The following is a 14041-nucleotide window of genomic DNA, read 5'->3' on the forward strand; positions in this document are numbered from 1 at the left end:
TGTAGCCTGACAGTGGGAATCCAACCTGGAATGATGGGTTATGGCTCCCTCATCTCTACCACCCTAACCCTCCGCTGGGTAAGTGCCAGTTGTGCTAAAATGCCTACATTGTCGTCCCAGTGAAACATCAAAGAGTTAACAAACGCCACAGTCATTACCCGTATGCATGGGGAGATTTACTGGTCAATCTGGGTTGCTTTAAAAACCTTCCATAAATTATAATGACCCGATAGCATGGAGTGAGTTGGAGAACAAGTCTTCTTGTGAGTAGCAGATAAGAGTTCATTTCAAGGGGAGGTTGACAAATCAGGTGACATCTTGACTTTGTCAAATGTCACCATTTATTATTCAATGATTTTAGTTCAACAAAACCAAATCTCTCCCTTCCTGGACTTTTTCTAGTTTTCCTGTGGCTGCTGAACTTCATGAGTACTTGGGGTGACATATAATCCCTGTTTCTCCTACATTTGCACTTAATACAGCCAACTGTTGTTTTTTTCATGTCCAAGAATACTTTTAAGTGATTTGAGTAAGTCTCTTTTAAGAAGGTTCTCTTCCTCCCAGGCCCCCGACAGGAAATTGTATTTTACTAAGGGTAAACAAATTTTCATCATTTCTGAAGTTCAAGTATAGCTTCGTGCCAGACACTCAACGTGATTAAGGAGCCTCCTGGATTTGACAGAATGTGTTCTGTCCCCTGTAGTTCAGAAATGTGCACATGTGAAAATCCCAAACAAGTTCAGAACCACGAAATACGTAAATAGATGTGCAGAAGTGTATTACAATATAAGTGTATTACGTATCTCTCTATCTGTCTTCAACAAATGCTTTCACTAATGTTAAGTTCTAATGTTAAGGGCTGGGTGGGCATTCAATCTGCATATGGGTACAATCAGTAAAGAGCTTTATATGTAAATCAGGCTGTGCCTAGCTCGGAATAACAGAAGCCTCCCCATACCTTGCCCATACCTGGCCACTCGGCCTACTTCTTTCTAACTCTTCGGCTCTCTTCTGTGCTGTCCTCCCTCTGAGAGCTATACTGGACTTTCACAGCTGATTAATTCGTTGTGCTATCTAAATTGGTTTGCAAGCTCTGAATGTGTTTGCAAAAGCTCATTTGCAATATACCGCCACCCATTTAACCCTGGTGAATACCACCATCACTTTCCTCCAATGAGGCTGGTCTGGCAGTAAAGCCTAAGTGATGTATGTGGATTGTTTGATGGAATTTTGAATCTCTGCCTAATGATTCAAGAGTCCACTAAACAAGCGGAAATGATGCAGGATGGCTGTACCTCAGAGATCAGCTTCACTCACAGGAAGTAGCTCCCTGGTGGAGTGTCTGCTGAGCATGGTTTACTCCTCCAAGGTGGATGTCTGCACAAGGGCCGGAGAGGGGCGTCCTCGGTGAAGCCAGTTGGAAGACTCTGGCCAGGTGCATGGAAAGTGATTCTGGCCAAAATGTTCCCTTTCTGTGTGATATGATAGGTAACTCACTTTGGAAAGGATTTACACTTTCTTTCCCAAGCATCCCTTGGCACCCTGCAGGAAGACACGTGCACACACACACACACACACACACACACACACACACACACACACACACACAGGCATGCCGAGCCTTCTCTGTTCCTACACATCCCGGACCCAGCACATCTTCCCCTCTATCTCAAGAAAGGCTCAGAGCTGACTTTCAAAACGCAGCTCTTTTCGTATGATTGTTCCCATGTTTAGAATGAGGAGTTTCATAGCGTGACCAGGTAGTTTGACTTAGTATCACACGGAGCATAGAGTTGAGTGGGGTTTTTTTTTTTCTCAAAAATTCAAGAAATGAGATTCACAGACAGCAGAAGGTGAAAGCAAAGTATAAGAATTTATTAAAGCACAGGAAAGGAAGGCTCCTACGACTGGGGGCTACGTGAGGGGGTTTCTAGTGAATGGCTCTTGTCTAGGTTTCATCTGGGTCTATAGGTTTAGGGAGGTCAGCCTCCAGTCTGGGTCTATAGGTTCCTGCCACCTTTAGTCCAATCAAAGTACTGATACGGTGTTTTCCTTCTTTGGAGAGGCCGTGGACTCTAAGTCATATGTGTCCCCATTTCCTACAGATGACAGGTCACATAGGCCCCTCCTACTTCAAAATGACCTTTTAATAAGTTTCTCAGCAAAAACTTGCAGCTGCTATTTATATCTGCTGCCCAGGAAGTTTCCTGGGGGCCCATTTCTCTACCTGTCTAGTCTTCTCTCTTCCTCCTGACTGCATTAGTGAACCTGGAAGGATTCTTGTCCTCTAATTTGCTGGCCTGGATGGTGGATTGCCATCCTCGGAGGCAAGCATCGGAAAAGAAGGGAGGGCAAAGGCCGGAAGGGGTGATGTGGGTTCACTGGTTCAAGGGCAAGTCACTCCCGTGAGTGTTTCATTATTGGTATTTGTTTCTTAAGTCTCGATAGCTGGCTTTTCTGCCTCTGAGACCTCATGCCTGCTCTGAACACAAACACCCTCGCTGGAAATAAGAAATGAAAACAGAAAGAAGAGGTCCTATGATAGTCGGCCCCGATGACAGTCGCCTAAGAGAAGGAGAATCAAAATGAAGTGCAGATTTACCATTTCAAGAGGAAGTGAGGGCTGAGGGCGGGGCTCGGTGGTAGATCCCGCGTCTAGAAGGTCTGAGGTCCTGAGTTCCATCTTCAGTACTGCCCACGCACAAAGGAGGAAACCAACACGCAGATTAGCCAAGTAAGGCAATTTTTAATAAAGATTTCTTTCATGCAACCCATAATGCTTGGGATTGTTGATCAGATGACACATAATTCAAGGCTGTGGGTCATGGACTCGGTTTTTTAAAAAGACTCGTGTGCCAATTGCCTGAGATCTTTCAGTCCCAGCCTCGTATCATTCAACTCCCAGGCCGTAGGGTGTTGGCACTTGGAGCATCTGTGTGGTGTGTTTAGGTCAGTGACTATAATTAGAGGAAGTGGTTCAAAGTCTGGGATTCATGATTCACATGGCTGGGTGCCATTTGACCCACACTCTCTGACAAACCCCAAACCCTGGTCCTCTGATGGAAATTGGCATCTCCTCCAAGTGCTCTGCAAGAAATCAGTTCTCATCTTGGAAATGCAAACCAGAGGACCAGATGGTGATGAAAAGAAGACAGAAAACATTATCTAAGCTCCAAAGCAAGACTTTCTATCTGTTGTTAAAATATTAAAATACTTCCTTGTCCATGGGTAATAGTGGCTTCTCAAGCTCCCTGTGGCTCTGAGACACCCAGGGTCCCCCACGGTGTCCTGGACTGCCATGTGCTCCGGCCACCTGAGTTTTAACACCTGGCAGCGGGTGTAATAGGTGACCTGGGCACCTGCTTCCATTCTGCTGGGGCAAGCATTCTATATCAGTGCAACTTTTAAAACGCCATCCCTACAAAAATCATGGTGCCTTTTCTCTTTGGAGAGTTCTGGTTGCCACAGTTTTTTTAAAAAGACTCAACGGAACTGGAGACAGGCAACATGAAAGTAATGCTTAGGTTGCCACATGGGACCGAATACAGCTGAGAATTTGGGTCAAAAGAGTTAAAAGCCCTGTTAAGACCATGGATGAACACCATGTTCCAGGTGAACCAGGACTTGAGATCCACCCTGAAGAGCTTCCTCCACCTAAAGTCTCAAATAGGTAAGGTTGGGACAAATACAAGAAACCACACAGGTGGACTCTTCCTTTTCTGAAGTGCTGGAGATCAGAAGTGCTTTCTGCATTCAGAATTTTTCTGATTTTGCTATATTTGCACATATATGATGAGGTATTTGAGAATGGGATTCAAGTCTGAACTTGAAATTCATAGACACCTGACACCCACAGCCTGACGGGAATTTCAACACCATATTTTTTTTGTGTGCCTGCATTTTGACTTCGACCCAACACATGAAGTGAGGTGTAGGATTTTCCACTTATCATGTTGTCATTCAAAAATTTTGGAGCATTTTAGATTTTGGGTTTTTGGATTAGGAATGCTCAACGTGTACCACTTTGTATAAACTGTCGTAAACTTAGGGAAGCAGCATAGCGCTGAAGGATGCTGGAGGATGAAGATATAAATATCATTTGTCAAAATAGATGATTAGTTTTAAAATTGTGAACATTTGCCAGGCACGGTGATGCACGCCTATAATCCCAGTGGCTTGGGAGGCTGAGGCAGGAGGGTCGTGAGTTCAAAGCCAGCCTCAGCAAAAGCGAGGCGCTGAGCAACTACTCAGTGAGACCCTGCCTCTAAAGAACATACAGAATAGAGCTGGGGACTTGGCTCAGTGGTCAAGTGCCCCCTGGGATTAATCCCCAGTACCAATAGATAGACAGACAGACAGATAGATAAAGTTGTGAGCATTTGGCAGCTTGAATATGGACTATTGAGAGACACTGGAAATCTTTGTCAAATGATTGAAACTTGTGAGGCCATCAAGAAAAATGGCCATGCCTCCAATCATTATCCTGGTGCTTCTGTTAAAACAGATGTCAACTGGGAATGATGTGTCCACTTGGACCGTCATCACTTTGGTCACTGTTGTCACTGTTGACACAGTAGTGTTCAGAAGAGGTCGTGGAGACGAGCTGATAGAGGGAGGCCCCCAAAACTTCCTATTTCTCACCCCTGCTCCCCACCACACCAACCCCCATAGCCATACCCCGAGGTCTTGTTTGGCTGCGGGGAGGTAAAGATGCAGCAAAGCAGGAAAAGATTGACCAGAGACTCGAGGAGGTCAAGTTCTAATTCTCAGCCATTAAACCTTGGTGGGGATTTATTCTGAAAAGAACTTTCACATTGTTTTGATTAAAAATATACAGAAGTATTATAAAACACAATAATTCAGAAAAGTATAAAGCATTAAATGAAAGTACCAGTCTCCCAGCATGCCCAGATGACCCCTGAATTTATATACTGCTTTTTGTGTACGTGTGGTGGTAGGGATTGAACCCAGGGCCTCACACATACTAAGTGTAAGCTCTACCACTGAGCTGCCTCACCAGCTCTAACCCCCTGAACCCACTAAACATATCTCTGAACAACACTCTCCAATCATAGTGCATGTATAGGTACACAACAAATAACATGCCACTCACATCGGTGAAGTCCAGCTATACGTGATAATTCATTATATATATGTGTGTGTATAACACATAACATATTATATATATATTTTTTAACTGAGTTAATAAATACCACCTGGTTTTATCTGAGTGAATGGTATTGCATTGTATTGATGAATCATAATTTATTTAAGCAAAACTCTAGGTGAACATTTAGTTTGTCCCCCCACCTCTTTTTTTTTTTTTTTTACAAGAAGTAAAAAAAAACTTTGGCATTCTTTTTATGATATTAGAGATTGAACATAGGGCCTTGTTGAGCTACACCCCAACCCCTTTTAATTTTATTTAGAGTCAGGTTCTCATTAAGGTGTCCAGACTGGTCTTGAACTTGTGATCCTCCTACCTCAGCCTCTCAAATAGCTGGAATTACAGGTATATACCACCATGTGCCCAGCTTGTATCTGTATATTTATATAATTATAAAATGTCTTCCTAGAACACAGTTCTAGGTATAGAATTTCTGCTTCAACTTGTGTGCTAATTTTAAATTTTATCGAGTATTGTTAAAATGCTGTATTAGTTAAGGATAGGCAGGGTCCTCCACAGACGTAGAATGGATGGGAAACATGTGACAGAGGGAGAAAGAGAAGGAGAGACATTAATTTATTATGAGGATTGGCTCACTTGATTATTAGGGATGTCACGTCTGATATCCGCAGAACTGATATCCAGTTCCAGTTTGAAGAACAGAAGAAAACTTCTTTAAAGTCAAGAAGAACAAATATTCATGTCTGAAGATCAGCAGGCAAAAGAATTCTCTTGTGCTTGAGGTAGGTCTGTCTTTGTTCTATTCAAGCCTGAAACTGATTGGATGAGGCCCACCCAGATTATTGGAGGCCACCAGCTTAATGTAGTTTACCATTTCAGATGCTTATCTCATTCAAACACACCCTCATAGAAGCATCCAGAATAATGTTTGGACAAATATCTGGACACTCCATGGCCCAGTCAAGTTGACACATAAAATTAACCCCCACAATGTCCACCAGAAATGTGACCCCATTCACATTCCCATCACAGTCCACAGGGCTGCTGTTTGCCTCCAGTGTGCTGGGGATTGAACCCAGGGTCTCATGCATGCTGGTACATGCTCACCACTGTGTTACTCCTCAGCCCAGACATATTTTAATAGGTTATTGATATTTTTGTTTTATTTTTGCTTAGTAAATTTCCAGCTTTATGTACCTGACCTCATTTTCTATTGGATTACTTACCTTTGTTATGCTAAAATAAAAATACTCTATTAGTGAAATTAATACTTGATTGTATGTATTTTATGTATGTTCCCCAGGTTGTATTTGCCTTTGAACCCTTGTGTGGGCCCTGACTTCTGATGGTTCAGCTCCTGACATTGCACTTTGCGGATGCTAAGCAATATGCACGCTGTAAAAACATGCATATTGAAATTGAAAAGCATGCACCCTTGAAATTTTGGATTTGTCCCAGGTGATCCATCCGAGGTACAGTACTCTCTTATGGTGCTGGAAAGTGGTAGCCAGCCACAGCTCCAGTTGGCCAGACAATCATGAGGGTGCACAACTGTCTTGAGTTCATTTTCTGCTGTGCAACAGAATCTGACAGACTGGAGGTGATTTCTGAACAAAACAAGTTTATTAATCTCATGGTGCTAGAGGTTGGGATGTCCAAGATTGAAGGGCCCAGTCTGAGGCAGCCCTTCTTTTTGCATCATAACATGGCAGAAGGGCAAGTGGACACTTGCAAGATAGAGTGGGCAAGAAGAGAGCTCCTGACCCAATCCCTCTTCAAGGCCCCACCTCCCAACCCTGCTGCTCTGGACATTAAGTTTCCAACACACAAACTTTGGAATCAGTCACAGACCAACACTCTACAGCATAACATGTAACACTGCACAGTATACCATGTAACACTCCACAGCATACCATGTAACACTCCACAGCATACCATGTAACACTCCACAGCATACCATGTGGCTAAGGTTCAATACTCAGTAGCTGAGGAGTATTGAAGGCATTTTTTAAAAGAAAAAAAACTTTATGTGATATAAAATGCACTTATAAAATGTCTACAGAAGGCACGTTATTTTTCATCGCTACATAAATTTACTGGGAATATGTTATTCACCATCTTGTGTCACCTACAACGTACTGTAAACTAGGAGTTATACTCTAAAACAAATGCATCACTGATTCTCAGCAATCATTGATTTAATAATAATTAAAGATTATATAATCATATCTATATTCTGGAACGTCTATTTACTTTCATGTAGTGTAGCAGAATTTAGAGTATACTTGCAGATGGATGGCAGAAAAATACTCACTACTAAATTATTTTATATCTTCATGATATAAAATAGATAATATTCTTCTTGATTGAAAAATGACAGCATCAGCCATGGTCTGAAACATAGCTCCCAGATTCTTTTTTTTTTTTTTTTTTAAAGAGAGAGTGAGAGAGAGAGGGGGACAGAGAGAGAGAGAGAGAGAGAGAGAGAGAGAGAGAGAGAATTTTAACATTTATTTATTTATTCTTAGTTCTCGGCTGACACAACATCTTTGTTGGTATGTGGTGCTGAGGATCGAACCCGGGCTGCACGCATGCTAGGCGAGCGCGCTACCGCTTGAGCCACATCCCCAGCCCCGCTCCCAGATTCTTAATGCAATAATTTGTATACCTATTGGTGCACCCATAGAACAACTTAAAAGTTTATCTTTAGTAAACAAATGCAACATTACTAGTTGAGTTTTGAGCATGGTGAGAGATAGGGGTTTAATTTTATTTTGTTGCCTATGGATTTCCAGTTTTCCCAGCACAATTTGTTGAAGAGGCTGTCTTTTCTCCAATGTATGTTTTGTCTAATACAAGATAACTGTAATTATATGGGTTTGTCTCTGTGTCCTCTGTTCTGTACCATTGGTCTACCAGTCTATTTTGGTGCCAATACCATGCCATTTTTGTTACTATTGCTCTGTAGTATAATTTGAGGTCTGGTAGAGTGATACCACCTGCTTCACTCTTCTTGCTGAGGATTGCTTTAGCTATTCTGGGCCTCTTTTTTTTCCAGGGGCATTTCATGACTGCTTTTTCTATTTCTACAAGGAATGTCAGTGGGATTTTGATTGGAATTGTATTAAATCTGCATAGTGCTTCTGGTAGTATGGTCATTTTGATAATATTAATTCTGCCTATCCAAGAACAAGGGAGATCTTTCCATCTTCTAAGGTCTTCTTTGATTTCTTTCTTTAGCATTCTGTAGTTTTCATAGTAGAGGTCTTTCAATTCCTTTGTTAGGTTGATTCCCAAGTACTTTTTTTTTTTTTGAGGCTATTGGAAATGGGGTAGTTTTTCTCGTTTCCCTTTCAGAGGATTTGTCACTGGTATACAGAAATGTTGAAGGCATTTTTGACCTAATGGTATTTTCAATTTACAAGGGGTACACCGTGTATCCGGACATGGCTCCATCGTAAGTGGAGGAACATGGGCATGTAATGTTGTTATGCCATTTAATGTTTGGGTGGTTCAACGTTTCCCTATGTGATTTTGATTTTCCGTGTCTTCCCTTTGTTTGAGATTATTAAAAAAATATTCCGCTGGGGAGTTTCAGCTTCTGACATAGGGGGAATATCCGGCTTCCAAATTCAGAAAATCTGTTTGACTTGTTCACTTACCACTCCCCCTGCTCTCTGCCTGCAGAGCCAGTTTCCACCTCCATTCCTGAATTCTCTTCATAGTGCTAAAGGGGTGGAAATGAACCCGTCCCTCTCCCTGTAATTGTAGAAGCTCTCCCTCAGCACTTGGCAGGGCCAGTACCAGGCTTGGGTTACCACTTAGGTGCCAGGAGTAACTTTGACATGATCACAGAAAATAAACATTAGTTATCACAGCGGCAGCTGGGTGGCTGGCTCACAGGGCTCCTCTGCCACTTAGGTTCACAGATCTCCAGTTGTGCACGAGCACTGAACACAGGCTAACGTGAGTAACTGAAGTCTGACAAGCTAACCTGTCTGGTCTAAACCGGTACTGAACCCAAACTTTGAATTGTACTCCAAAAAAAAAAAAAAAAGCTAAAGAGTAGCTGAAGCTAAAACAGTGTTTCAAAGTCAAATAAGGGGTCAGGATGAATCACCAAACAGGGACTTCATCTGAAATTCTCTGCTCGACAGGGCAGAAGGTGGTGCTGAGTCACTATAGACTTAAGGGTTTGTACAATAACTCTTTGACTTAACAGCCATCTGAGCTGGGCGCGATGGTGCACACCTGTAATCCCACTGGCTCGGGAGATTGAGGCAGGAGGATTGCAAGTTCAAAGCCAGCCTCAGCAAAAGCAAGGTCCTAAGCAACTCTGTGAGACCCTGTCTCTAAAGAAAATGCAAAATAGGACTGGGGATGTGGCTCAGTGGTCGAGTGCCCCTGAGTTCAATCCCCAGTAGGAAAAAAAAAAAAAAAAAGAGGCATCTGTAAGGGTTTATTGAAGGAAGGAAGAAAGAAAACTCTTAAAGCGCATTGTTGTTGGACAGAGGAAGGATTCAGCAATATACTTGTGGCAGGTCATGGTGAAGGAACAGATAAGAGGGACTCTGATCTCTAGCTTCTTCATGCACCATGAAGAGAAAACGGTTGTAGAGGCCTGGAGAGTAGTTCTCAGAGGGAGAGGGGGGAAGTGGAGGCTGGAGGAACCTCTTGGAACCACCTGAGCAGCTTTTCTAAATTAAATACACCCCTGCTTCCTGCTTCCCCATTCTCCTGCTCACTTGGAGCATCTGATCCTCAGAGGAGCAATTGCTGCTTTGATGACATCACTCCTGTTCGGAGCCTGGGCATTCCCGTGAGTGCTCACCTTTTGTCCCTGAAAGTTCTGCATAGAATTTCCTGATCCAGCTGCCCAGCTGCCTCGGCCCCCATCATCCTCCACCTTATCTGCTGGTTGGTTTGCTCACAGTGATGCTGCAGACAGTGCAGCCACAGAAAATGCCCTGGTCGCGTGCTCGGGTAGACCTAGGTTCTCAACACCTGTTCTCTCTCTCCAGCCCCTGTGACTCACAGTGCTGTAAATCTACAGGTGTTCTTGAGGACAGCTTGTCGCATAGACCTGTGGCCCTGGGAACTGGCCTGGGTGCTACCGTCCAGGCCCCTCCCTGCGGAACTTACCTGGAATGGCCTTAGTCCCACTTTCCACTGCCCAGCCCTGCTCTCAGCTTCCCTGATAACTGACACAGTGTCTGCGATTCACCAGAAACCATTTTATTACCCCTAATTAAATTCGATGCACTCTTTCTTTCCACACGATATATTTTTCTTCTAATTAGTCTACCCATCAAAGGGCTTAATTAAACGGACGGCTAGCCTATGGATACTCCAATTTCTATGGCCTCTTCACCAAGATCCCTTTGGGACACATTGAACTAATTCCCTCCACAACATTTTATTTACTGTTTGAGGCCAAGTACAGTTTTCCTTCAGAATCTGGGGGACCTCAGTGTGGATATCAAAATCCAAGGACGCTCCAATCCACCAGGACTTCTCTGTTGATGTTGCCCAAGCCTTCCACCCTGTCATCTCTGATTTCTCTGTCCTTGTTCCAGGCCTCTCTAGCACTGGGTACCCCTAATCAACCCCTCTTTCTGGAAATACTTCCTTGGCTTTGGGGATGCTGTCCTGCTCTGGTTCCCCACCCCCTCCATCTCCCCAGGACTCTATTCTCACATGCGTGTCACTCTTTCAAGAAATCTTCTTTGGCCAGGCACAGAGGCACACGCCCATAATCCCAGCAGTATGGGAGGCTGAGGGGGGAGGATAGCGAGTTCAAAGCCAGCCTCAGCAAAAGTGAGGCACTAAGCAACTCAGTGAGACCCTGTCTCTAAATAAAAGAAATACAAAACAGGGCTGGGGATGTGGCTCAGTGACCGAGTGCCCCTGAGTCCGATCCCCAGTACCCGCCTCCAACAAAGAAAAGAAATCATCTTTGATATCTGAGGGGAATGAGTTCTAGGACTCATCCAGGACACCGAGATCCATGGGTTCTCAAGTTCCTTATATAAAAAGCCAGACATGGTGCACACACCTGTAATCCCAGAGGCTCAGGAGGCTGAAGCAGAAGGATCTCAAGTTCAAGGCCAGCCTCAGCAATGTAGCAAGGCCCTAAGCAACTTAGAAAGACCCTGTTGCAAAATAAAAAATACAAAAGAGTTGGGGATGTGGCTCGGTCATAAAGCACCCTTGGGCTCAACTCCCAGTTCCAAAAATAAAGCAGGGGGGAATTCTGATATTCAGTGCAGCATGGATGGAACTTGAGGACGTTCCACTAGGAGAAAAAAGCTACTCACAAAAGGACAAATACTCCATGATGTCACTTATAGGCAGTATCTAAGACAGTCAAATTCATAGACAGAAACTCCAGTGGTGGCTGCCGGGGCTAGTTGGAGGGTAGACAGGGAGAGGCTGTTTAATGGGGACAGAGTTTCAGTTTGGTGAGTTGGAAAAGTTCTGGAAATGGCTGGGGCCAAGGGCTGCACACCAACATGAATATAGTTACTGCCACCAAACTCTTCACATAAAGTAAATACCAGAGTCTGTTTTTTGCTCAAAAAAATATTTTTACCTTGTGATTTTCCTCTGGAAGCCTGGGCGTTGAAGACATTTAAAAGTTAACTTCTGCCCAAGTGTGGTGTGAGTCAGAAAGTCGTTCTGTGCACGACTCCTAAACCATTCAGTGAGCTCTGGAACAAGGTGAGGCTGCCCCTGATCCCGAGGGAGGCCAGCTGGGGGTCAGGGGTGGTCTCTGCAGGGAGGGCTGGGGGAGGGCTGGGGGAGGGCTGGGGGAGGGCGAACGGCTGCTGGCTCTCAGGGCACTGAGCAGGATCCATCAGCACATCAGCCGTCCAGAAAGGAAACAAGGATCCTCCTCATCTGATAAAGTGCAAAATGGAAAACACGCGACTCGCTTCCTCTTTCTTTAGCTTCTGTGTTCATGAGTAGAAGAGTGAGCAGAAGTGAACCACAGGCTGGTGGAGTGGATTTGCCATCAGACTCCCACTTGCAGGTCCCCCATCCATCCTCCCCACCTCCGCCTCTGTAGGGAACAACATCCAAGGGGAAGAGGAGTGACTATATAATAACAGGCATTTTCTGATGCTTCCCAAAGCCAATTCTACCATCAAAATCATCCCAAATCAACTTGGGGTACACAATCCAATCCTAGCAGGGTTCCAGGTAGGAAAGAGAAACCATACCCAAGAGAATGGCATCGAGAACATGATTGTGCCTGGCTTTCGAGTCCTGACCTACCACATCCTGGCTGCGCCCCCTTGGATAGCGTCACAGTCATAGGAAACGCAGTAAATGGCAGGTATTGTTGTTATTCAGGCAGGCGTGACTCAGCGTAGAAACACAGGTATGCAAGACATATTGATTGCTTCATTTCCTTTAAAATCACTTAATTAGGACTCTGGGCAGCTACTCCATCAGCATGGTAGGGAATTCTCTCCCTGGGGTTGCTGGGTTCCCCCTGACTCCTACCAGAACCTGCACTGTACCCGGATCTGGAAGCTTCTGTGATACTCACATTGGTGGCCAACAATTGCATGTGGAAGGCAGTCTCCCATCCACAGCAGCAGCAAGGGGCCCCACCTGCAGAGATCTCACCCTTCCTTTCACTCAGCCTGCAGTAGAGGAGGGGTAGGAGCTTGGTTCTCTGGAGCTGCTTCTGAAGACACCTCAATTTCCCTTCTGCATCTATCAGGGTCTCTTTGTCCGTTTTCTGCTGCTGTAACAGAATGCCACAGACCAGGTCATTTATAGACCACTGTAGTTCATCTGGCTCATGGTTCTGGGGGCTGAACAGTCTATGATCACAGGCCACAGGTGGGGAAGACCTTCTTGCATTTCACCATGGTGGGAGACACCGCAGGTGAAGGGGCATGTGAGAGAGCATATGTGGAAGTGGCTTCACGTATCAACTCAGAAGCTAGCAGGGCACTCAGTTCTCTCCAAACCCTCTCTCCTCTCCTTGGGGAAGCCTGACCTATCTCATTTAAAATGTTGCCCACCACTGGAGTACAGATAACTTTGGCAAGCTATCACGGAGCCGTCCAGTCACGTGCGCTGGTGTGGATGAGACTCTGGGAGTAGACGGGCTGGGGTCTTAAGGGAGAGAAAATAAGAAGACACCGTATTGGCCGTGCAGTGGGTGATGCTGATCTGCCGGCATCTACTGCATGACACCTTTTGTGTATTTGTGTTTGATAGGACTTGATACAAAATAAGGTACCGAGTCCACTGCAGGAAGCTCAGCCCTCCTGAAAGTATCGCAGGGGTGAAAATAGGATGATCCCTGTTCCACCCAGCACCAAGGGTCCTGGTGCACAGCCTGTAATAAAAGGTAAGTTAACAGTGGTATGATCTGGATGTTAAATACCCCCCAAAAGGCTCATGTATTGGTCCCCCGACTGACCGCACTGTTGGGAGACTCTTGGGAGGCAGGATGTAGGGAAAGCAAGTCAGGTCATTGAGGGTGTTTTTCTCTCTCCCCTCTTCTCTCTCTCTGCTTCCTGTTCACCCTGAGAGGAGCAGCGTTGCGCCACCACGCACTCCCTGCCACGATGTCCTGCCTTGCCACAGGCCCAGAATGATGGGGCCAACCTCGGAAACCATGAAACAAAATAAAGGTTTCTTCCTTCTAAAGTTGTTGATCTCAGGTATTTTGTCACAGTGACGGGGAAGCTGACTAACAGAACAAGAACTAACACAACTGTTCACAACTTTATTTGCCAACAGTTTCGTAACACGGGGGGGGGGGGGGGGGCCTTCAGATTGCAGACCCAAAGGGAACTACCCATTTTTTTATGCTTAGGTTTAATGAAGCATTTTCATTCCTGTAGAAATATGATTGGATTAAAGGAAGTGGCCCAACAGACTGAGTGG

General features: G+C 44.8%; 1 long non-coding RNA gene across 1 annotated transcript; it reads left to right on the forward strand.

Annotated features, from left to right (window-relative positions):
• The first annotated feature begins 5327 nt into the window (after nt 1-5327).
• LOC144369296 (uncharacterized) lies at nt 5328-13801 on the forward strand. The gene is made up of 3 exons (XR_013428767.1): nt 5328-5910; nt 13367-13499; nt 13685-13801. It is a non-coding gene; the product is annotated as an uncharacterized LOC144369296 (long non-coding RNA).
• Nucleotides 13802-14041: the final 240 nt, after the last annotated feature.

This window comes from Ictidomys tridecemlineatus, chromosome 12 (assembly GCF_052094955.1).
Source record: "Ictidomys tridecemlineatus isolate mIctTri1 chromosome 12, mIctTri1.hap1, whole genome shotgun sequence".
NCBI lineage: Eukaryota > Metazoa > Chordata > Mammalia > Rodentia > Sciuridae > Ictidomys > Ictidomys tridecemlineatus.